General features: G+C 37.2%; 1 protein-coding gene across 3 annotated transcripts in view; it reads left to right on the forward strand.

Annotated features, from left to right (window-relative positions):
* apc (APC regulator of WNT signaling pathway) overlaps positions 1 to 26,607 on the forward strand; it is a 187,278-nt gene that overhangs the window by 23,225 nt on the left and 137,446 nt on the right. Inside the window, exon 1 of one of the 3 annotated variants that reach the window (XM_039759428.1) lies at positions 15,418 to 15,739. The exons of the other annotated variants lie outside the window; for them this stretch is intronic. The gene's annotated coding sequence lies outside the window, so the exon portion shown is untranslated. Of the gene's footprint in view, positions 1 to 15,417; positions 15,740 to 26,607 lie in introns of those variants that run through there. 3 annotated transcript variants of the gene reach the window in all.

The following is a 26,607-nucleotide window of genomic DNA, read 5'->3' on the forward strand; positions in this document are numbered from 1 at the left end:
ACATCTGTGTTACTACGTTTAATTTGGAAGCTGTGTAAATTAATTATCTGCGGCGGAGTGTTTGTCCAGTTTCTCTCACATAGAGTGCAATGTCAGGACATTTCATGCAGAGAATTAGGTAGACCACATTAGGTGATCTGCAGGAAAATTATCCCTTTATGTGATCTAGTTGGCAGTGTGGTATAACTATTATAAATGTGGGCACACGTTTTACATCTTTTCTGTAGGCAGGGAGATGTGCCATTTTCTGACTGTTCAATTGGGGAGCTTTGGACAATTAGTTGCTGAAGGTTTGGTGATTGTGTGCATGCCAGGAGGGGAGGTTCAGGGAATGCATTTTTCAGTGTTTGGTCATTGTTTAGTATTGGCTGAAGTTCTTTTATAATTTTTCGAAGTGCTTCAAGATGTGGGTTGTAGGTAACAACAAGAGGGATGCGGTTCTTGTTGTCTTTGTTTTTATATTCCAGAAGGTTGTCTCTGGGTATGGCAGTAGCTCTTCTTATTTGAGTGTCTGTTTTGGGGGTATAACCTTGTCTGATGAAATCTTGTCTGAGCTCTTGCAGTTGTTTATCCTGGTCTGTTGAGTCTGAGCAAATACGTTTGTACCGTATTGCTTGGCTGAAAATAATGGAGCGCCTTATGTGCTTGGGGTGGAAGTTATCACTTCTTAGGTAGGTCTGTTGGTTTGTGAAAAACAGAAGTTACAAGGGTGTTGTCTTTCAGTTGAACGATGGTGTCAAGGAAGCTGACTTCTGTTTTTGAATAATTCAGCTTTATGTTGGGGTGAAAATTAATTATATTCATTATGAAAATGGAGGAGGTTCTTCTCCCTGGCAGTCCAGATTACGAAGATGTCATCTATGTAACAGAGATACAACATTGGTTTTAAGATGCACATTGACATGAAATATTCCTCCAATTTTGCTATAAATAGGTTTGCATAGTGAGGTGCAAACACCCTATTACTAACTATTCATAGAAATTTCATTGCAAATGATTGATTCTTTCAATATAAAGTAAAAGTCCTACAAGACTGAAGAGGTGACGGTTAAGAGTTTCAGTGTTTAAAGGTTTGTAAATAGTTGCCAAGAACTACAGTCCTGGATTGCTTCCATGTAGCATTTTCCCACATAAATTGTGAAATCTGTTAGAATTCAGAATAAAAGGACAGCATGGGAAATGCTGCATTTAGAAAATGTTGCTGCTTAATCTAAATTGCCTTTTTTTTTTTTTTTTACTTGAAGGCAGGCTTATTTGCATGAAAAAAGTTGAAATCGTGAGAACTTTTTTATTCTATATTAATCTTTATTTTTTTAAGTAAAGTAATTATGTATATATGTGAAAAGGAATGTACCAATCAATAACATGACTGTGATTGTTAATGTTTTGCCAAGAATGTTAAAAATAACATTTTTAAGTTTTTAGTAAACTTGTTGAAACTAATAAGAGCTTTACCATTTTAATGTATCTATGGTATACTTTTAAATTTTTTATTTAAATTTATGTAATATGTTAATGCAAAGAGCAGAATTTTCTGAAATCCTAAAGAGTAACTGCGTAACAAGAAGAAAGCTGCATATTACTGTGGAACAACCTAATCTTTTTTTGAAAGTATTTTTGATAGCTGGGTAATATTTATCAGGTCTTCCCTCATATCTGTGTGATCTTACTATTGATATAAATTATTTGTCACATTTATGAACAAATTAAATTTATTTGCAGGCTATACCGTAGCTACATATAATTACTTCATAAAGCATTTTTTATGCTAGCACTTCAATCTATACTGTAATGTTCTTTATTTCAATCCATATATGAATCTTGGTAGGTGTTTTTATCTTTTGCACTATTTTTTATGAACTCATTTTGGCTCTGATGGTGAACATTGTATTTGGAAGAGTATGGGCCTTCAATGTGTAACCACCAGAACATTTTAAAAATGATAAAACATGAAACCCGTGGCTAGGCCTTTATAAGAATTTTTATTTTAAGTTGATTAATAATTACTACTCATTCCTAGTATTATGATGAGCTTCATAAATAAGCAGTGTTTGAAGTATAAAATACTCACTCCTATCACTACATCTTGTGAAAGTCTTTGCTACATATCTTGTGAATAATTGCATGTAACAGCAAATGGTGGACTGCATGGATATTGGGGTAGTATTTGATCACCAAAGACTGATCAATTTATCTTAACATTTGCACACTCAAAATCCAACTGCCACATAAATCAGTAAACACTGTTCAGGATACTTTAAGGCTAAGTTCACACTGAAGGTAAAAGAGAGACTGATCTGATTTTTCTTTGAGTATGTACAGATATACATTCTGAATGCACTCCAACTTTGGTCTTATTATAAGACGCTGGTAAATCTGTGAATTCATGATGGCAAGAAAGAGTGCTTTAGGTGTAATTATCACTGCCATATTTGTACATGGGAACCTGTGAACAAGAGGGAGGAGGCAAGACTGGTACGAGTGGGATGAGGATGTTTATAATGCAAAACAGTGTTTTAACAGTTTCAAAATGTCAAGGAAGATGTTAAATTACCTTTGACCCCTTTCTGAATGGCTTGTATTTAAAAGTATTCATTGAATAGTGTCATTTCTATCAGAAATCATGTAGTAATTGGGCTGGTTTTGCTGGCAACAGGCCTCCCCAAAGTTTTAAGTCACTTTGCAGTCTTTCTGTTGGCACGCTGTATTGGTACTGGAGTTCGTCTTAGATTTCAACACAGAAATATGACAAAGGTTACATAAATACAGAATTATAATAGTGCACCTATCTAGAAAATTCTGATTCAGGCATTCAAACATAAGTTACAATCATGTTGCATGTATTTGAATCGGATTTAATACCTTATACGAAAGTAGCCTAAATATGATCTAATAAGTTCTGATCTATAAAAGATTGGATCTGTGTCACATATCCGTGGAAAAAAATGGTAATTGAGCTGCAGCGTGAATGTAGCCTAAACTACAATTATCTTATTTGTAGAAGCTGTTTGTATGTAGTTTGGATTCCTGCATATATTATACAGTAGAAAGAAAGCATCCTAGATTAGTTTATCTTAATATGCATTTATATATTCATAGGTGTTTTGTTTTCAGTAACTGAAAAATTAATGTTTTCAGGGTGTGAACTTCATGTGTGTGATGGGGAGGGTAACAATAAAGGAAACTTTTTTTTTTTTTTTGGCTTTAGGGGATTTCATTGTATAATAAAGAATGATGTTTACTAAGGACTACCTGCTTTATCTTAACAAATGCATCTACTAAATTTATTCAGTGACATTTTCTGTCTAGTAACTGCAGAATTAATATTGCTTACAATCAATAAAAAGTAAAAACTAAAATTGTATTATTATTGCGTTATGAATTAATAAATACAATTCAGGATATTTTCATTTACACACAATCTTTTGTACCAATGCCCTCTCATACCAGTATTGTCTTTAAAATCCATTTGTCAGATATTTGACATTTACAGAAATTTGTTTTGGCTGGAGAATGCATTATGTTGTGTTATGTGTAATAGTCAAATGAAGCAAAATGCCACACACCTTATTTTGTTTGTTTTTTGGTCATTAATTGATTCTGCCAATTTGATCTTAGATGGAAAAATAAACTTTTTCTTTTGTGCCTCCTCATGCTGGTAAAGAGGAAAAGTTAGTCTGAATCAAGCCTAATACGACAACCTCATTAGATTAAAAAAATGTATTGAAGTGTCAGAGTTTCATTAGTAATTGAAACAGAACTCCATAAAGTTAAACCCAGTACTTGTGACCTGAACGTTGCTGTCTGAACAGGTCACTGAATTTTAAAAAAATCTACTGTATCATTTTTCATGGTATTGATTCAATAGTATACATTACAAATGCAATTGTTGTTTGCTTGGACTTTTGACAGTTGAGTTTTCTAGATTATAAATCAGCATGGCTGAATTTGCAGCCTACTTTCCACACATTCACAGGTGTTAATAAGATGACAACTTCAGTGGTGTTGGAGCTTCCACCAGCATGCTTAATTGACAAAGAGGGCAGCCAGAGTGGCATCTGGAAATACTTTAGCGTTATGGCAAACGAAGACTGACAAACCCCAAGATACATGGACGTATTCATGCAAGATTTTCTACTGGACAATACCAACTAAAGGGGCTAACAATAGATTTAGTTAAACTTTTGAAGGACTAACATACAATCCAATAAAACAATTTGGAGAGGTAACTTATTTCTAATTTTAGTTTATGGAAACATTAAGTATAAACCTATGAACTGTTACATTTGAAGTAGGAATGCAACATTTGCTTTTTCTACAGGTTAAAACCTTTTTTAATAGTCATTTAAACATTTAATACATAAATAAAGGTGTCTACAATTATACTGTATTTACCTCTGGGACAGTTTTATTCTGTGCTTGTCATTCGCCATTCTTTAGTACTAGAGCTCTGTCACCCCATTGATTTTTAACCCCTCTCCATGAAAGGTGCTGCCATAATCTGTTGCTTTTTTATTCTATTACAAGCAATTTTAAAATTTCATCACATCTTTATATATATAATACGCTACCGTAGCGGTCCGTTTGTCTGTCCAGGATTTTAAATCGCCTGTAGCTCGGAAACCGTTTGACCTATTGACCTAAAATTTGGTACACATATGCTATGTGATGTCTACTATTTGAATGTGTGGTGATGATTGACCTCCAAGGTTATTCCTCTTTTTATTTATTTTTTATTGTAGAATCAACTCTCGGCAGTGGCCAGCAGGGTGGCTGTGCAGCACATGTGTATGGGCGCCTTTCTCATTCCCTACAACCTTCGCCGTCACTTCCCCTACCCTTCTTCATATCTTAAATCATTCATGAGGCAGTTTGGAGACTTAGGTGCCAGCTTAAGTGAAAAGTTAAGGAAACATACCAAGTAATTGCAACACAAACACTGACTTAATCAGTTTTAACTTGAAAAGATGCTGTTGAAAGAAGATAAGAAGCGGGAAGCTGCTCAGGAAGCAGCAAGTGCATCAACCTCTCAGCAAACAAATGCTAAACGTACAGAGAAAGAGGATGAAAAAAGTCAAGTGTATTCACTGCATGTTATCGGTTTACTGTATAATGTGTGGTGCTATCATTTTTCAATGTTTAAGTGCATAAATATTGGTGCTTCTCCTCCTTGTACACATATATTTCCAGATGCACTTCAGGGTGTATACTTAGTTCATCCGGGCTTATTTTCAGCCCAAAAACTACACGCCTCACTGAAGAACACATGGTGATGCTAGTCTTTCTAGGGAAAAAAAATTTGTAAGTTACAAAGACGTCTTTTATTTACACAAGAATTTGATGTGTACCGTTTTCATTTATGCAAAGCCTTTAAGTGTGTTAGTGGTGTGTTTTGTGTGTTCCATTTCTAAACAATTGTTTGCAAAGTACCACATTTATTGTGCTTTTTAATTGTTTAATGTTTGTTTTTATGTTTAATGTTTTAAAAAGATTGCAATACTTATTCAGTTAATATTTAATGACATTTGTAACCTTTCATTGTACTACCTAAGTAACAGTATTTGTTTTCATCAATGTGAAAAAGAAGTACTGCCTTAAAATTTTTATTAAGAAGAAAATTAAACCTTTTTAAACTGAGGGAAAATATACCAATAAGTATTTGTTAAGGATCTCTTTGTATACCACATTGTGAGTTCGGCCCTCCGGTTGTAATATGACCAAGCTGTGCGCTGAGCTAACTCTTGAGCATGCAACGTACAGTTGGCCGTGTGAACAGTAATCTTGTTTCAAATCTCACAGCTTGGATTGCTGCTGTCATAATCGGTTTGAGTTTCATGGTTTGTTTCAATTACGACAGTATTTGTAGGACTTGTGTTGAAGAGACTTTCGGCATCTGTCAAGCGTTGTAAGTTTACAACCGGTTTCATCGATAACTTTACATCCAGCTTTTGAGAGTTTAAACATTCATAAACATCAAAGTGTCCACTATTGAAATCGTCAACTGTCAATCTAAGATGTTTAAGAGGCATTGGTGGTTGTCAAAAGGTGTAAAATATTTGGCCACCGGCCATTCACCGGCAGCCATCAAGTCGCATGCAGATGCATAGGTGAAGGGCTTAAGCATTTCACTCTTCTAGTGCTCCTGTGTAGAATAATTACCTCCTGTACTGTCATCAGTCCACACCTTAAACCTGTCCCAGTCATTCAATACATAAGACACACAATGTTCCTCCGGATATCAAGAGTGAGCCTGATATGGCCATACAATATGTAACAAAGAGAATGGAAAAGGTAGGTGCCATCTCCGGGCATGGAAACCACTCGGTAAGTGACAGTTCTTTGATCGATGGTGATCACCTCGATAGGCATGTTAATTGGGGTACGGTTGGAATGATAAAGGAAATGGGTACCTGAACAATGTAAAGTAAGTCTAAAATACCTACACAATAACTATAATCGTAATAAATGAACAATAAAACAGCGGAGAAGCCGTGGATTAAATAAAAAGGCTGTAGTTATCAGCAGGGAGACTTGAATCCTGTGGCGAAGTAAGGAAGGGAATGTAGAGACTGGAGCGACGGACAGCCTTATATAAGCAGGCAGCCAACAACGTGGGAGGCGTTGGGATGGGGGACCCAACGCTCACACGGTGACCAAGCTGCAGGCTATGGACGTATATATGTACGTAAGTAGGATTTAGTTAGCGTTGGGAACCTGCGTACCAAATTTCTTGAAGATGGGCCCATAAGTACCAAAGACCGTTGAAAAGTTCAATATGGCGGCCGACAGTGGCATCATACCACCGAAATAAGTACCAAATTTCAGCCTTCTACCTACACAGGAAGTTGGAGAATTAGTGACGTTGGAAAATTCAATATGGCAGCCGACAGTGGCATCATACCACCGAAATAAGTATGTACATCGATTTTTGGTTAGCGCAGGGAAGCCACCTACCAAATTTCATGAAAATGGGGTCAGCCTTCTACCTACACGGGAAGTTGGAAAATTAGTGACGTTGGAAAGTTCAGTATGGCGGCCGACAGTGGCGTCATACCATCGAAATAAGTACGCATACATCGGTTTCGGTTAGCTCAGGAAGCCGCCTACCAAATTTCGTGAAGATGGGGCCATAAATAAGAAAGTTCAACATGGTGGACGTTGTCGACTGTTACGTAGAATTTCGAAATGAAACCTGCTTAACTTTTGTAAGTAAGCTGTAAGGAATAAGCCTGCCAAATTTCAGCCTTCTACCTACACAGGAAGTTGGAGAATTACTGATGAATGAGTGAGTGAGTGAGGGCTTTGCCTTTTATTAGTATAGATAATACAGGCTTTTTTAGTCTGACATACATATTCACATGTAAACAGTGTATTGCTACTATACTACTACTTAAATTGATACTATTTATAAATTAATCATTTAATCATATCATTACTTATGGGATAAATGGGTAATAGTTTAACAATTTTTCAGTTACTCTCTATACTTTACAAAGTATTATTCCTCTTTAAGAGCATAGTGTATTCTTGAACAGCCCCTTATGAGGCAAACTTTCGTAATATGAAAATGTAATCATCGCTAATTTCAGTTGCTTGCATTTCTGCTTCTCAAAATTGACACACAAAATATCCCTAAAATAACCCCTAATCCCATTAAAATTAAGTAATTTCAATAGTTGTTAATCATTATCAACACATTGTGTAAATACAATTTCCTTTCATTAATGACTAACACCACTCTTTACTAGCAATCATTTAAATTTTTTCCATAGTTGTGTATTACACAGCTTATTTATGGTTGCTTTGTTTGCAAATCTATGATACTCATTGTTTATATGCTAAGAATGTGTAAATTTAAAAGTATCAATATCACATTTGCTGAACATATTGAAACCAAATAAAAGAATTGAAGGTCATTATGGCATCCATGTTATGGGCTGGTTGACACACGGTGCAGTGTAATCAAGTTGGAACGTGACATTAGAGTCTCTGTGCACTATAAACATGTAATGGAAAGCCGCTTTGCAGGTTCTATAGGATCGATGTGCGTGCTTTTATGTTTGAATGGTTTGGTGTGGTGAAACAAAATGCTGACATACTAATGCATTCGTGTTGCATATTCCCCGGTGTAATGACACCAATATATTTTAAAGGTCTCGCATACCATCTTCTGTCCTGTCCTGTCTTTTTTTTTTTTTTTTTTGGCACCTTCACAACAGTATCAGAATGTGCGGCAGCATATTTGAACCACAGAGAAAAAAATTTGGACACCGTGAAAAGGTCTATTTTGTAATTAAAGTGGAAATTTCGGTTTTAATCTTTTAAATGTGCACTTTAAACTCCTATTTTATTTTAGCACTAGCAAAATACCCGTGCTTCGCAGCAGAGAAGTAGTGTGTTAAAGAAGTAATGAAAAAGAAAAGGAAACATTTTGAAAATAACGTAACATGATTGTCAATGTAATTGTTTTGTCACTGTTGTGAGTGATGAGTGTTGCTGTCATATATATACACACACACACACATATATACATACAGTGTTTGGGGTGCGAGCAACTGTTGCTGGGGGTGCCAGAATCCATGAAGGAAAAAAAATGAAAAACATTACTTGTACAAAATCTTAATTTATCCATTCCTAAATAATTAAATGGGCAGGCTATTTCGTATCAGTGCAATACACTGTTTGTTAAAATGGATGACTCCCGCTCTTACGTGCAAGTCGGCCTGGATATTATGAACTATCGTATCTGTTCTATTTAAATTTTAAATAGAAGGAATTTTTATTTAGTCGACAGAATATTATTCCGGAATAAATCAACTCAAACCTTAAATAACTTATATTTTGCTCTCCATAAAAATATATCCTGTCTAAATTATACAAGTTAGAAATAAAGTAAACGTTAAGAGTAAAGAAATTTTAATGTTTGTTCTTTTATGTAATTTTATATAAAAAATAAACTTAAATTTTAAATATCCCAAAAGATTTTGCTCTCCATAAAAATATATCCTGTCAAAATTATACAAATTCAAATATGAACATGGTGCATAACAAAACCTGGAAATATAAATAAAATGTGTTCTTTTCAGCGATAACAAATCAAATCATTCAGTTGTCTTTGTTCATATGTCATTTTATCAGAGCTGGAGGCCTGGCATCTTTTTTTGGCAACAAGTTCGTTTGTTTGGTGTGAGGTTCTGTGTTGTGGAGATTCTCAGGATGGACTGCAGGTGCTCATCAGTGAGGCGACTCCTGTGTGCCGTTTTGTTAGTCTTCATGACTGAGAAGAGCTTCTCACACAGATATGTGGTACCAAACATGCACAAGGTTTGAGCCGCATGTAGACGGAGCTGGAGCATTTGTGCGAGAATGGAGTGAATAAACTGTGCGGGCCGTGCAGTATTGTACTTTGCCTTCAGTGTGCCATTACACTGCAGCTCAATCACCTCCATCTGAATCTGCACAGGTGCAGTTTCCGCATCGACGGCAAATGGGTTGCGAACCAACTCAAAATTCTTTTTTTGTTCTTCAAAGTCACCAAAGCGCCGTGCGAACTCAGTTTATCAGCAAAGTGCGTATTTGGGAACACCATTGTGCCGACTTGGTCCAACATTACTTGGCAACAGGGAAAGTGGGGCAAGTTGCACTGGTGCATTTGTGTCTCCCATAAAAGTAGCTTCACTTGAAATCACTTTGTGATTTTGCACGGGTAAAAACGTCTGCTGAAGTGTCAGATTCTTCTTGAACTCTTCTGCTTTCTGTATCTTGTGCATTGCATTCAGGTCTTTCAGGTTATCTTGATGTTAGTGCCGTCTTAGATTAAATTCTGTAATTACAGCCACATTAGCTCCACAAATGAGACACACGGGTTTACCGGCAATGTCAGTAAACATATACTCAGCCTCCCATCGGTTTTTAAAGGCTCTATGTTCAGAATCCCTTTACTCTTCAGCATCGTGGTGGGCTAGCTTCGCAATAACTTGCAGCATCATAAGCTAGACTTGATTAACGCGGTAAGTGTTCGGCAAGGCAGCTGAAGCGCTGCATTATGGGATCTGTAGTTTGTTACCAGCGCTTCATATCCCCGGACCATTAATAACAATAATATATAAAATGATCTCGCGAGCCGGATATAATTACAAGCAGGGCCGGATGTGGCCTGCGGGCCTTGAGTTTGACACATATGGACTAAATAGAACTTGAAAAGATATATTTTTTCAAATGTGATCGTGCAATTCAGATCGAGTTGACGCGCGCTACAGTACATCGAGCCCGTGTGCTATTGGGAAAGAGAGACAAATATATGTGACATTTTGGAGAAATCATTGTATGACCTGAATAGTACCAATAGGAAAACATCATCGCACTAATGCAATATTATTTGAAAACTAGCAGATCGGGTGTAAATTGTTACTTGTAAAAGTTAGCTTTTTTTCACTTTTATTTTTTCAGTCTCGTTCACGGTCTCCCTCCCCTCGTGATCTGACCCTAACTAACAGCGCCAGCATAAATTCTCAAGAGATGGCGGCATCACATCTCCAGGATGTTTTCATTTCAGATGCTCATGCATTGTGATGGTGCTGTCGTGAAAAAGCTCCGTTTTACATAATCTGCATTCAACTATATTTTCTTTTTTGGTGAAGTGCTCCCACACTTTAGAAAGTTTCTGTTTCAATTTTTTTCCATCTCCTTCCTCCTACTCTATCTGACTCACCATTGCAATCACGTTTATTTTCCTCTACATTCTTCTTCTCCTCAGATGTTGTTCTTCGTTGGTAGGACTGTGTGCAGTCTTGGCAAACAATACTGCCCCCAGACATTCATGTAGTGCATTGCAGTTACAAAAACCAATGTGGTTCTTTGTGACTGGAGCCTCTATTGAAGGTTCTGTTTATGACGCGCTGACGATTTTTTGTTGTCGACGTCGACTCAATGTTGCAGCCCTAATGTATATTACATTTTATATCTATACTAATAAAAGGCAAAGCCCTCACTCACTCACTCACTCACTCACTGACTCATCACTAATTCTCCAACTTCCCGTGGGTGGAAGGCTGAAATTTGGCAGGTTCATTCCTTACAGCTTCCTTACAAAAGTTGGGCAGGTTTTATATCGAAATTCTACGCGAATGGTCATAACTGGAAGCAGTTTTTTCCATTTACTGTAATGGAGATGAGCTTCAACGCCGGGGCGGAGTTTCGTGACATCATCACGCCTCCCACGTAATCACGCAGTACATAGAAAACCAGGAAGACCTCAAAAAGCGCTGAAGAAAACATGCATTATATAATTGAGAAGGCAGCTAAACAATAAGAAGCGAAGCGAAAGTGACATATACAACCATATTCATGAGTTCTGCTACTGAAACAAAGCACATGTAAACCTACACTTTAAATTAAGTTCATAGACAGGCTACGCTGGCGCTTGTAATTTAGTGCCTGCCCATATAAGGTCAGTCCGTCAGCGCAATCCAATAGCAAACTGCCACGGGTAAATATTCACGGGTGAAGGACTGTGCTTATGGAGAGGAAGATGAGATGGTCAGGGTAGTGTTTGACACAAACTCAGCTAAACTGCGAGAGAAAGTTTTAAGTGCCAGGACTAAGGTAACATTAAATACAGCCATGGACATAGCACGAGATGGCACCAGCACAGCTGGGAACCTTCGATGCATGTACACCGAGTGGCTCACGGAACTGACGAGTGCACAGATAAAAGCAACAGTTCCAAAGAGCGCTGAACAAAACCGAATTACACAATTGAAAAGGCAGCAAAAATATGAAGCGCCTCATACATACAAGCATATTCATAAATCCAACTACTGCGGAAACAAAGCACACGTTGGAAAAGTCAATGTCCCGCTAAAGGAAGACAGTGTAAAAACCCGTGCATGCAGTGTGTCAGGTCTCAGATAAAGAAGAAGACGAGCTGTTTATTGATGCAGTAAGAAACGAATCGATGAATGAAACCTGTCATCTTTACAACGATTGACAAACACGGAATGTAACTTGAACACAACACATCCTACAAATACTAACCTGATTGAAAGAAATAATGATAATCAAATCCTTGATGACAGCAACACTCAGTAACACTCACAAAACAAATACTGTATATTGACAGTCATGTTACGCTATTTTTAAAATGTTCCCTTTTCTTTTCTAGCTTTTTAACACACTACTTCTCGCTATACGCTGGTATATATATATGTATATATATACAACCCGATCTACATACTCTAATAATGGATACTTTATTCGCCATCAATGATTGTTTTGGTAAAGCCATACTCAGTGTATTCATTAGATGAACGGTAAAAAGTAAGGCAAGGGAGGATGACTTATTGAGGCATGCAGGCTGTAGCGCCAACTCTATCTGAATTGCGCGATCACATTTGAAAAATATATCTTTTCAAGTTCTATTTAGTCCATATGTGTCAAACTCAAGGGTCGGGCCACATCCGCCCGGCGTAATTATATCCGCCCGCGAGATCATTTTATATACTGTATTATTGTTATTAAAGCCCGGTATATGAAGCGCTGGTAACACAATAAACTACAGATCCCATAATGCAGCGCTTCAGCTGCCTTGCCAACAGTTACGCGCTAATCAAGTCTACCTTAAGATGCTGCAAGTTATTGCGGCTAGCTCACACGATGCTGAAGAGAAAAGTTGATTCTGAAAATAGAGCCTTTAAAACCGATGGGAGGCTGAGTATATGTTTACTGAACCCGTGTGTCTCATTTGTGGAGCTAATGTGGCTGTAATTACAGAATTTAATCTAAGACGGCACTATAAAACAAAACATCAGGGTAACCTGAAAGACCTGAATGCAATGCAGAAGATACAGAAAGCAGAAGAATTAAATAAGAATCTGACACTTCAGCGGACGCTTTACCGTGCACAATCACAAAGTGATTTCAATTGAGGCTGCTTTTATGGGAGACACAACCACTTGCCCCACTTTCCCTGTTACCAAGTAATGTTAAACCAAGTCGTCACTACGGTGTTCCCAACACCGCACTTTGCTGATAAACTGAGCGCACTGAGTTTGCACGGCGCTTTGGTGACTTTGAAGAACAAAAAGTCCGCCTACATGCGGCTCGAACCTTGTGCATGTTTGGTAGCACATATCTGTGTGAGAAGCTCTTCTCAGTGATAAAGACTAACAAAACAGCACACAGGAGTCGCCTCACTGATGAGCACCTGCAATCCATCCTGAGAATCTCCACAACACAGAACCTCACACCAAACAGAAACGAACCTGTGCCAAAAAGATGCCAGGCGCCCAGCTCTAAAATGACATATGAGCAAAGACAACTGAATGATTTGATTTGTTATTGCTGAAAGGAACACATTTTATTTATATTTCCAGGTTTTGTTATGCAGCATGTTCATATTTGAATTTGTATAATTTTGACAGGATATATTTTTATGGAGAGCAAAATCTTTTGGGATATTTAAAATCTAAGTTTATTTTTATAAAATATAAAATTACATAAGAGTAAAGAAATTTGAATGTTTGTTCTTTTAATGTTTACTTTATTTCTAACTTGTATAATTTAGACAGGATATATTTTATGGAGAGCAAAATATTATAAGTTGTTTAAGGTTTGAGTTGATTTATTCAGGAATAATATTCCTGTCTGTTTTACCATTCCTACCAAAGATATTTCTGTCGACTAAATAAAAATTCCTTCTATTTAAAATTTAAATAGAACTTGAACAAATATATAGTTCATAATATCCACGCAGACTTGCACGTAAGAGCGGGAGTCAACCGTTTTAACAAACAGCGTATTGCACTGATACGAAATAGCTGTGTGTGTATATATGTAGATATGTATGTATATGTATATATATGTTTATATATGTGTGTGTGTGTATATATATATGTATGTATGTATATGTATGTATATATGTATATATATATATATATATATATATATATATATATATATATATATATATATATATATATATGACAACAACACTCATCACTCACAACAGTGACAAAACAATAACATTGACAATCATGTTACGTTATTTTCAAAATGTTTCCTTTTCTTTTCATTGCTTCTTTAACACACTACTTCTCTGCTGAAGCTGGTATTTTGCTAGTTACACTTTACACCATAGACATTTGTACGGTTAGTAATATTTCCCATAGTTGTAAGGCTGTGTTTTGCATGTGCTTTAGTTATAAATATGTTATGAATCTTTCTATCTTCTAGTCCCCAATAAGCCAACATTACCAGTGCTACCTGTCTCATGCAGGCAAGCAAGTCCTAACTACTTGAAACCGTTCTCATAATTGGTTATCTCTGTAGCAAGTGGTTCAAGGCAGAGACTGAGCCTAGATTTGGGTATTTGTGAGTTATTATTGGGCGCTTTTATACTAGGGAATCTCTATTCGATTGGCTGCTGATCAAAATAGGCTGATTTTTTTCACTAAAAAAAAGACTCCACTCAATCCTGATATTTTTTTTAACCCCTGCTTTTGTTAGCTTTACAGTAATTTAGTAGTTGTGCTCCTTTACGAAATGTATTATGGTAGCAGAGCCAGTGCATTTTCCCATCCCAAGCTCCCCCTTCCCAAAACACAATGCAAACTGAAATGTAACCGAAAAGGATGGGACAGACCGGACTTGCCATGAAGCTGTGTTCGGCTACTCTTCTCATTGATATCCAGGGTGCTCTGAGAAATAAAACGCCTCCTTCTGGGAACACCAACACAACCCTCAGTGACCTTCAGGGTCTTGTCACGGAAGGTCTTCCACATCACATTAGGATCAGCATTCACACAAAAGTCTGTAAGTTCCTCACTAGAAACAGCCTGATCTTTTGAATCTGGCCAGGTCCAGCCTCATTTTCTTAGTAAGTGGCAGCCTACTGGACCTAACCTGGATCTTCATAGTAGCAACAACAAGTTGGTGGGCAGAATTCACGAACTGGCTACTTCTGTAGACCTTGCAGTCTACACAAGGATATGATTGAGCTCCTTTCACCGCACCACCAATATTGGAGTACCAAGTCCGTCGATGTGGCTCAGGGAGCTGGAACTAGCATCCAGTGATCTGTAGCCTCTGACCTTTTGCAAAGTCAAGGAACATGAAACCACTTTAACCATGTGGAGTGATAAACTGAAAAAAAGAAAAAAAAAGTAATTGGAAAAGTCTCCTGTTCAACTAGTGTATCTCCAAATATGTAACTAAATATGTAGTAAAACTTGCATAACCAAGTTGATCCCCAAGGTACTGCATTTTGAATCTATATTTACCTAGCTATTTGCGTTCAGATCCTTTAAAGAAAATAAGAGTTTAATTGTATTAAACAAAAATAATTTGCAGTTGAGAAGGGGGGTAGCTTAGTCTATTCATTACTATAAGTTAGGTAGGCTTGTGGTATTTTCATGTCTTCCTGTCAATTCCTACCATCGCCACCTCCTTTTTACATGACAGCTGGTTTGCCCTTGTATCTTTTTGGATGTATTGGCTTCAAGCCAGTCATCTACTCATACGAGCAGCTTCAGCCACTCCCAGACGGGGATTTAATTGACTATGGGAAGCAGCTGTGTAATCTGCTGGAAGCAGGCCAGTACATATCATCCAGCAGTGTAGCAGATTGCTTAGCAGCTGATTGGCCCATTGTGAAGACATGTGACTTGCATGGCTGGATTTGCTTGTGCTTTAACAGAGGGAAGGGAGATGGAATGGAGGTTGACAGTGGTACAGAAATGGGGTAGGTGTGTTTTGTGTTTTTCATTTTTGTGGATTTTCACCCCTCCTTTCTGCTTTGTAAATTAGAGGTTTAAATTCACAGCAAAAGGCAGACATTCGAAGGGTGATTTATGTAGAATTTCCTGCTGATGTGAGATCAGCCTTTGTTTTCATGGAATCTGGATCAAAAGAGAAAAGGAGGGGAAGTGTGTGTGTGTGCTGGGGGAGCGGGGGTTTCTTCCTTGTGTGCCTTTTTTTTTTTTCTTTCTCCAGACGCATTGATATATAAAGAAAAAGGGAAGCATTGTGTTCAGGCAGAATAAACAGCTGTGTGAACTGCATTTTAAAAAAATGTTTTATGATGAAACATTAAAATGATGCTGTTACCACTAACCTTACAGCAGTGATATTTTTTAATTGGCCATTGCTTAATCGTCAAATAATGAAACTCCAATAATTAAAAAAAAAATAAAAAAAAAAAATGAGTATGTAGGTTTTAGAGGTCCATCACTTCCTTGTTTATTTATGTGCACAATGCACTTGCCGTCTAAGGGGAGATTTCGTTTCCGTTTGCATTGGACTGCAGGTTTTTCAGTATGTGTGAGAGCTATTAGTAGATTGTGTCATATTACTGCATTGCTGGTTACAGAAGATAATATAGAAGACAGCATTTAAACTGTAATCTGACATCATATGTGCACTATGGTTTGCATTGTTAATCTCAAATCTCTTATATTTTGATTATTTTAAGTGGAGTAAGGCTGGTATATGTCTTTTCAAATAATTTGCATCACAATATATGTGAATGGTTAAGCAAATGTTAATTTATTTATAAAGCTGTCCAGTTGTTACCTCCCTCCGAGCACACATTACTGATAATTGATTTATTAAATGGTCACTGTTTTGTTTAGGTGAAATGTGCACTAAAAGAATTTTCATTAAATAGTGGTTCTAAGATATGTTGTTTTCTCTTGTAAAATTAAATGCTTTTCTTCAAATAATATCATTAACCGCATGCTCCCCCCACAGATGCTGCAGGATTTTTTGTTTTCTCTGTCACTGTTGTAGTACAGTGTTGCAACCAGCTATCACACTGAGGTAATACATTTCACAGAGCATAGTAACGATTTTTTTCCCCTGCCTTGTTTATTAATTTTAATTTGTTAAAATTAAGGTTTTTTTTTTTTCTGTGTTTTGAAATTCCTTTCCATTTGTTGTGCTATATTCATTTTATATTTGAAATAATCTTTCTGATATTTTGAGATTCATGGTGTAACTGAAACATTGAATTTCTGAGGTTCAATGTTTTTTTAGGCCATTTTGCATTTCCTCTATTCACTGTTTATCTGAACTTATCTATGTTTTTTGTAAATACACTGGTTCTTGATATATTCCTATAAGCTATATTTTCTATTGTTCTTTCGAGTCTTCTCAGAAGACTGACATTTAGCAGTTGCAGTGTTCCTCTGCTTAATTTTTCAGCATCAGTGAAGACAGTAAATTTCCAGCTGTCAAAGAGTATTGCACTTATTTTAGTGCTTGCTAACGCTGTTGCTTTATTTTGTTCAGCAGTGTAGTAGCACTCCAGAGGTGCTAATGCATTTTTTATCTTTCAGGAAAGTATTTTTTTGTTTGGATATGTTTCATCCAGTTTTGGAAAGTAGTTAGTTGACTACAAATTGAGTCTGACGGCATTAAATACATTGTTTGTAGCTTATTTGTGGTATTAGTATATACAGTAGAACTGACAAGTACTTGTGGCGTTTCAAGCAGTGTTTTGCTAGTGTACTAGAATATGTTTTATCCTTCATTCTTATGCTGTCACCTGTTTATGTAACTTAAATCTACATCTGAACAAAGTGACTTGTAAAATGTAACTTAAACTTATATTTAAGAGTATAGTAATGTGCCTCAAACATGAAGTCCACTCTTCTGAAAAGAGTTGCATCTTTTAATATGTACAAGGCAGTCCTTCATTTTTTCCTTTTTCTTTAGTATGATAGCACTGTACAGTTATTTATTCAATAGAAATTATGTCCAAGGGGCGCACACTCATTCCTTTTGGCAGAAACAACTGAAATGAATATGTGTGTTTGAAGTTCATTGACTAAGGCATACTTAACTATGTATCAGTCACAAATATCAACTGGTGTGAATTTTTGCTTGCTGTTCCACATCAACCTTATGATTAGGGACTTGTATGTATAGATTATTTCAAGTACCACTACAGAATTTCATTGAGATGTTTAGAGTTAGACTTTGACTTGAGCATTTCAAAACTCACGGCCTCTTCATAAGCCATTATGTTTCTAATTTGTACAGTTGTTTTGGATCATAGTTTTTTATGTTAATTAGAATGCCAAGAGGAGTCTGGGTAGTCTTTTGGCCTTGAAACCCCTGCAGATTTTTTTTTCTCCAGCTTAACTCTAGTTTTTTATATTTTTTCTGTCCTCACTGGCCATCTGAACTTATCAGACTCCTTTTTAGAGACTTTAAAACAAAGTCTATGTCTTATGTGCATTATTTGTTTTTTGTAGGCTATTTATTCATTTTTTTAATATAATTTTAATTTGTTTGTACTTTTAACTTTCTTTGACATCTTGTGAAGTACTTTGAACGATATCAATTGAATAAAAATGTGTTATAGAAATAACTGTTTCTGTTTTGTAAGGTTAATTTTCTGTATACCTTCAGATAACCTCATATTCTGCTCATTTTCAGGTAGATTATGAAATTTATTATTGACTCAATGGAAGCTAGCTTCTCGCAGACTGAATTTGAAATACCCTAGCAAATCATAATATTCTAACTACCATACTTTTCATGAAATATGAAGGCCATCTGTAAAGTTCACAGCTTAGCCCATATCTGTGAGGCACAGCAATTTGAGTAGAATGTTCAGCTTAATTTTTTTGTTGTCTGTTTATTCTTTGATTATTGGGTTTGTGGGGTGATGACATTCTTGCAAGCAGTGTATTGTGATGTCATGTGGTGCCATTTTCGTCTATTGTAGCACAAGAGTGCGTAAGTGAGGATTGTCTTGAAATTAGAGCCTGAATGAAAACATTCAAAGAGCTTTAACTAAAGAACCAGTGGAGTGCACAGTGGACAGTTTCCGGGAATGCTTCTGTGGTGGAAGAACAATTAAGTTGATAATTATTTGCATTAAAATCCTTTTTAATAAGTTTTTGACAGATCTGGTCAACTATGTAGACTCCATTACTGGACCAGTAGTACTGAGTGAGTAATTGGAAAATCATCAGGATTCCTGTCTAGTGTGGAAAGTTACCTTTCATTTTTGTAAAAAGGTCAATTTACTTTCATCCTGCTTGCTACTTTTGTGTGTTTTGCTCTTTATTTTTTATCGTTTTAATATAATCTGCATGCTTTTGTTTTGCTGTGATTTTATTCACTTCTTTTGTGTCCCTTACATTTCTTTCACAGAAGCTGGTAAGGCAAAAAATCTCTTCTAGACTCATTGTTGGTTAGGAAAAGCAAGCCCTTATGGGCTCTGCTATAAAACTCTTCCCTAGTTTCCTCTTGTACATTAAATCTTTAGGTTGGATGGCACAAACTGTATTTTCTGTATTTCTTTGCCTGTCTTACCTTTGTCTTTAAATTCTGATCATCCATCCATTCTTTTACTGGACCTACTTAAATAGCTTTTTAATTGATTTTTTTTATGTAATATCAACAAGACACAGTTTATTTTGTTACAGTAAAACTATTTCTTTGCAACAAATTCCTGGCAGAAAAGCTGTTAAACTTGCAGCTTGAAGGATTGCACTTACAGTATTTTGCAAATTCCAATATCAATGATTGTTTGTTTGTGAATTAAAATTTCACATCATAATAAAACGTAAATTTGCTCTTTTAATTAAATAGGTGAGCAGAGATGTTAAAGTGTCTTTGTGAAAATGACTGTTTTCAGTAAATGTCAGTGTTATTCCCATCAACGAAAACTAAAAAAGTATGTAGTTAATGGTGAAAAAAGTAAAAAAAGAAAAATTGTTAAAAATGAAAACTGTGGCTTGAATGGCCACCCCACAATTCTAATTCATTCAGTATTAAGACAGTATTATGTTTATATGCCAAAAAGGTAGGAATTTCAGCCATTTCACTTTACTTTTCCATAGATATTACTTTTTTTGACGGTACCTGTAGGGCGAGTTTATACTTCATGCATTGCGTGCTCCAGCAGTTTATACTGATCCACTGTTTATACTTGTGCGTGTACTTTACGTAAATCTGGAAGATTCCACCAGGTGGCAGTGCAACATATCATGGTGAGAAAATGTTGGGCTTTGCTGTGTTGTGAATTGCCTGAAACATCCATTAAATTCCAAGGACACCTTTCCACAATATCTCTAAAAATGATGTTTACTGATTGCATCCATCAATCTAGGGATGCGGCCATTCCAGTAAGCATCAAGCGTGAGGCAGAAACAATCCCTGGACGGGGCATCCACTCATCGCAAGGTGAACACAAGTACAAACATACACTAGTGTCATTTTAGCATTACCAAATCCCCAGACCTTTGTCTTTGGAAGGAAACTCGCCAGGAAAACATGCAAAATCTGGACAGGGAAACACCAGGGACTTGACTCCCTGCGAGGCAGCAATGCTACCACTCTGCCACCATGCCGACACACATGTGTAATTATTAATGGTATTCTTTATTTAAATGAAGTTCACAATTTATCTGTAAAATGTAACATACATACTTTAATGCATTTCATCATGAAAGTGATATCAAGTATAAGTCCTAAGGATTCTAAATGTGCAGAGAGCTGGAATATAAATTTAATGTGTTCTGTGTGGCGATCAATTGCTGCTTGCTGCTGATGTCAGTTCAGGAGGAAGCCCCAGAAGCACGTAATGATTAACAAGTGGGTCGGTTTTAAGATGACGTTTACGACAGTCTACTTTAATGATGAAATAAGCTACGAGATTGAAGTGGACATTTCGAGATTAAAGCCGAAATTTCCACTTTAAGGAAACAGTGAAAAGGTTTATTTTGTGGTTAATTTATTTCTCAGTGGCTCAAATATGCTGCTGTACATTCTGATGCTGTTGTGAAGGTGCAAAAAAAAAAAAAAACTACAAAGAAGATAGTATGTGAGACTTTTAAAATGTATTGTGTCATTAAGTTGGTAGGTGTGAGATGTTTTAATCTAAAAGCAACATGAATGCATTTGTATGTCTGCATTTTGCTTCAACACATTGAGCCATTCATCAACCATCGAAGCAACACATCAATCTTGTAGGCTTTTTGGCACATGTTGATAGTAAACAGAGACTCTGATGTCCTGTTCCAACTTGATCACACTGCACCCCCTGACTTTTTGCTGGTACTGAAACTCACACATGCGTCGCTTTAATTTCTGAGGACGTGCTCAGAGGACTTGTCAAACGCTGGGAACGTGGCAGCTATGATGGGAGTACGTACGTTTTCTGAGCGTGAAGTATAAACCGGCCCTTGCAGTCACAGATTAAGCAGATGCTTAGCATGCAACCAGGCTTTATCAGCTGAGCCAACACTACACATGTACGTTTAGTTTTATTCAGGTTATTAGTACTGATGTTTTAATATGGGCGGTATGGTCTCACAGAGCACATTCTTGTCACAGTACTGTGATAAAGTTTTTTTATGTTAAATGCTTAATCGATAGCAAATGGATGGACTGCATTAATCTTAAAAATATTTAGCTTGATGCAGTAAGTTTTTAATTGGAGATATCTTAGTGTTTACTTTGCAGTGGTGCAAAGGTCTAGCTAACAAACAGCTATTGAATGGTAAATGTCCTTCCAGTGTATGGCTGTAAAACTAATATTGAAATCCACTTTTATCCTTTTAATTGTTCCTTATCTTTGTGGGTGATAACATCCACATTTGCATTCCTGCATGTAAGTGTTCAAAAGTTATTTGTTTGAGGCTTTCTTCATCTCTTGCTTGTTTCGTAATCAAATTTAAAACTTTGACTTTCAAATATTGATTAAAGTTTGATATTAGTTTGTATCTTGAGTTATTAGTATCATCTTTGCTTTTGTTACTATTGTATTCCTTGGATTATTTGTGAATTGCATTGTGCATTCAAATGGTGCTATATACAGTGTAAATAAAGTGAATAATAATGGTTAATACAGTAATCCCTCGCTATATCAAGCTTCGATTTTCGCGGCTTCACTCTGTCACGGATTTTATATGTAAGCATATCTAAATATATAACGTGAATTTTTCGCTTCTTCATGGGTTTCTGCGGACAATGAGTCTTTTTACTTCTGGTACATGCTTCCTCAGTTGGTTTGCCCAGTTGATTTCATACAAGGGACGCTATTGGTGGATGGCTGGGAAGCTACCCAATTAGAGCACGCAGTTAAGTTCCTGTGTGCTGATTGTTTCAGTGATGGAGCGGCGAATTAGATTCCTCTGCGTTAACCAGGATGTCTTGTCTCGCTCATTCAGCATCAACGTGTTTCGCTGTGTAAAGAGTTAACTTTTTTGTGCTTATCTTTGTGCATAGTCAAGCCCTTCGTTATGGCTCCAAAACGATCTGCTCCTGCTACTGCTTCTGCTTCAGGGGCCATGCCCAAGCGCCAATGGAAGATGCTAACGATTGCCGATAAGGTTAAAGTTTTGGTAATGTTGAAGGAAGGGAACCTCTACACCGCTGCAGGATGTCATTACGGCATCAATAAGTCCACGATTCTTTTAATTTAAAAAGGAGGAAAAGAATACAAGATCTATGGCCGCAGTGTCCTTTAACCAGGGCGCAAAACGAGTTGTAAGTGGATGTAATAAGGTAGTAGTCCGGATGGAATTTGGATTGAAGACTGCCGGAAGAAGAACAACGGCGGTGCTACACAATCGCCTGAAGAGGCTACTTTAGAAGAGCTGTAATGCTCTCCTTTGTTGTGCAGTAAAATTAAACTCAGCGTTATCGGACAAGTCGTCGTGCCATTGTTGGTAAGTAATCATAATTCATTTTCTACGTACAGTACTTATTACATGCACATGCGTTTAGTGTCACTGTACACACATTATACTGAATACAGTTTTTCTTGCATTGTACGTATTTATTGCTGGTGGCCTGTCTGTCATAATGGCTGTAACATATGTGATATTGGAGACATTCGATATCTTTAAAATAATATTTAGGTTTTACTGTATATAAACAGTGTGTGTACATACATAATTTCAATGAATCTTACCTAATATCTAAGAGAATACAAAGCGTTTATGCTGTATAACTGCGGGAAATGTTTATAATAGTGTGGGAGAGTTTCTAAGGGCTTAAAATATATAAAAAATAACCATATGAACATATGGTTTTTACTTCGCGGATTTTCACCTTTCGCGGGGTGTTCTGGAGCGCAACCCCCGTGATCGAGGAGGGATTACTGTATTATAATCACTACAATTACGTAGTGCCTTGAGCTCGTATTCGATTGCTGGCCTGGTCTGTGCCTGTATGGAATTTGCCTGTTCTCCCCTTGTATATGTGGACAGAGAGTGTGTAACTTCAGATTTTGTTTTATAGCTGTATATTAGAAGTGTGTCATTTAAACACTCTCAATTGCTAAAATATATTTATTCCTACATGTGTTGTTAAATTATATCCTCCCAGTTTAGGCTCACAGAGAGCTACCCAGATTTTGCATGTTGCTGATTAAGTTCAGGATCTGAGATGTTTCGTTAACAGATGTTCAGCATTTAATGTAAATGTTATGCTTATAGAAATCCAGTATCTACATAGAAAAACCTTAATTTTTTCTGCTGTTACTGATGTTAACAAAAGTTCAAGAGGAATCAAAAATAAAAAAAAAAAAGTTTGACTTTATTGTGATCTTACTGCTCATAAAGTGAGTCACACAAATAAAAAAAAGTAAGCAAATGTTTAATATTAAAAATAAACTTATTGCAGTTTAAGGTAACAAATGACATCAGAACACACATTTTTAAAAACATGCAAATCAAGCAACAAGTAACTTGAAGCCTTTTAGGCCTTGTTAACACGGGCGTTAAAATCGAGCGTTTTTTTTCCGTTCGTAGCGTCCGGTGAGCGCGGATCAAGCGCTGAGTGTTTTCTACATGTAGGAGTCAATGAGAATGTTCACACGGGCTTTGGTGACGTGCGTTTGTCCGGCTGCGCGTTTATATGGCATCAAAAAAACGTTGTATGCAGCTTTTTCTTTGCCTTCAAAACCCAACGAATGCAAGGAAACCGCGGGGGGGAGGCATTTCAGTGCATAACACCGGTGTAAGCACACACTTGACTACTGTTTCCTTACCTCAAAGTGACAAGTACAGTGGAACCTCGGTTCACAACCATAATTCGTTCCAGAACTTTGGTCGTAAACCGAGTTGGTCGTGAACCGAAGCAGTTTTCCCCATAGGATTGTATGTAAATACAATTAATCCGTTCCAGACCCGTACAAACTGTATGTAAATATGTAAAAATATGTAAAGATTAAGCACAAATATAGTTAATTGCACCATAGAATCCACAGTGTAATAGTAAACTAATGTAAAAACATTGAATAACACTGACACAAAACACCCAGGCTCCCTGATCAGCTACACGAGCTGGCTCGCTCGCGCTCTCTCTCTGTAGTACACACACCACCAAAGCCCCTCCCTCCCTCCCTGCCTGCCTCCCTCCCTCCCTACCTCAGCTACAGGAGCAGGCTCTCTCTCTCTGTGTAGCGCGAGCGCACACACACACACACACCTATCCTCCCCCCATCCCTTCCCTGTCAGCTGCCCGTGCTCTCTCTGCGCTTGCTCGCTAGTGCTCTCTAATCTCTCTGTAGCACGTGCTCGCGCAGCATTTTTTTTAAAATGAGTTTTAAGCACAGCAGAAAAAAAGGAACAAATCCGAAGCGCTTGCAAAAACCAACTCGCAAGCAAACAAAAATAACATTGCAGGAGATCACGCTATTAAACCTAAAACCTGATCGCTGTAAACAATGTTGTTCAAATGAGTTTTAAGCACAGCAGAAAAAAAAACATCGCACAACTCGCAAGCAACCAAAAAAGTAACATTGCAACAAATCACACGATGAAGTCCTCCATGTAAACAATTTTTAATGAGTTTTAAGCACAAGGAAAAAAGCCAACATTTGAAAAAAGAGAAAAATAACATTGCAACAAATCGCATTATGAACTAAAAAAATGACTTTTGAAAAATCCGTAATACAAAAACCACCAAGAAAACTAACCTTGCATGAAACGAGTTCTGGCATGAAGTGTTTTCTCTCTTGTGATTTCTTGGGTTTCTGGTGCTTTTAGCTGTTTAGCTGGTGGGAGTGAAAGCCTCATGCAGCCATTCCAAAAAGAACGTTCTTGTGACCCTCCACATTACTGGCAGTCTGGCTTTGTTTACATTATGCTGCTTGAAAGCACGAGGGTTCTCCGATTGGTAAATGAGTAAACTGGTAAACAATTTTTCCACCTTTTGTAATTTCTTTCTTTACTTCGATTTCAATTTTCTTCAAAACTTTCTTCTGACCACTCTCCACTTGCTTAGAAGCCATAGTTAACTGCAAAAGCACACAAAATACTGTAGAGCACAAAGAGAGTGCACGTCTTATTGAAAACAATGAACAAGGAGCGGCTTTGCTTAAATGAAAAAGCATGGCAGCTCTCTTTCTCTCTCAGGCTGCCTGTGGGGGGAGGGGGATGGTTTCGCTTGCACTACAGCCTACAGATAGGCAGGCAAACACGTGCAGCAATCTCCTCCTCCCCCTTCCCAGCAGGCACGTGCTCGCTCTCGCTCTCTCTCTCTCTCTCTCTCTCTCTCTCTCTCAACTGAGGACTTAAGGGAAACTGGCTTGTTCAGCAAACATGTGAAGCAATCTCCTCCTCCCCCTCCCTAGCAGGCACGTGCTCGCTCGCTCGCTCTTTTTCTCTCTCTCTCTCTCTTTCTCTCTCTCTTTCAGCTCAGCTTGCAGGCAGGCAAGGGAACCTGGCTTGTTTGTATACCGAGTGTGTGGTTGTGAACCGAGGCAAAAGTTTGGCGATCTTTTTGGTCATGAACCGGGACGTTCGTGAACCGGGACGTTCGTGAACCGGGGTTCCACTGTAGTCTCTCTTCGGGGCTAACACCAAGTTGCATATTGGTTGATCGTCGTGCAATGTGGCATTGCACCAGCTGCAGCAGACAATCAAAAGTGGAAACCGACATCCGACAGTAATTAAAAAACTTGTGCGGAAATTTTCGCATTTCTTCATAAAGCACAAAAAAACTTCCTTTAACCCGACATTGTGCAGTCAGAGGATGAACCCAGTAGTGGCGGCGATTTTTTCTCTCCCTATGTCGCCGTATTACGAGAATTTTTAAAACAAGAAGATTAATATCTAACATAGCAAAATGGTCCATATTGAAAGGAGGCACCTCAAATAAAACAAGGGCTTTCATATCCAGTTCCCGACACTGCCTCCACAGGTTAACACACAAACTACAATTTGGGCTGCAGGCTGGCGTTAGACAAAGACAAACGAATGCCGGTGTAGAAGTCAATCGATCGCCACCACAAAATGCAACATAAACGTCTAGGACGTTCAGAGCAAGTTCGTTTATCCAAAAACTTAACGCCCATGTGAACAAGGCCTAACTGTCATGTGAAAATTGAGGTCTGTTACAAGGAGTAAAATTATTTATATTAGGTAGATAGGAACAACATGAATGATGGTTCAAGCTGACAGTGCAAAGGACTTTTTTTTTTTTTTTTTTTTTAAATAACACTGGCAAAACTATATATGGGAACAATTTTGTTGAGGTTGTACAAAACTAATAAAGTGTAACAAATTAAAAGTTAATTGCTGAAAACCTAAAACTAAATCAAATAAAGATGGGGGAAAAAAAAAACCTTAAAATTAGAAAATT

Source organism: Polypterus senegalus, chromosome 7, assembly GCF_016835505.1.
Source record: "Polypterus senegalus isolate Bchr_013 chromosome 7, ASM1683550v1, whole genome shotgun sequence".
NCBI classification, from domain to species: Eukaryota; Metazoa; Chordata; class Cladistia; order Polypteriformes; family Polypteridae; genus Polypterus; species Polypterus senegalus.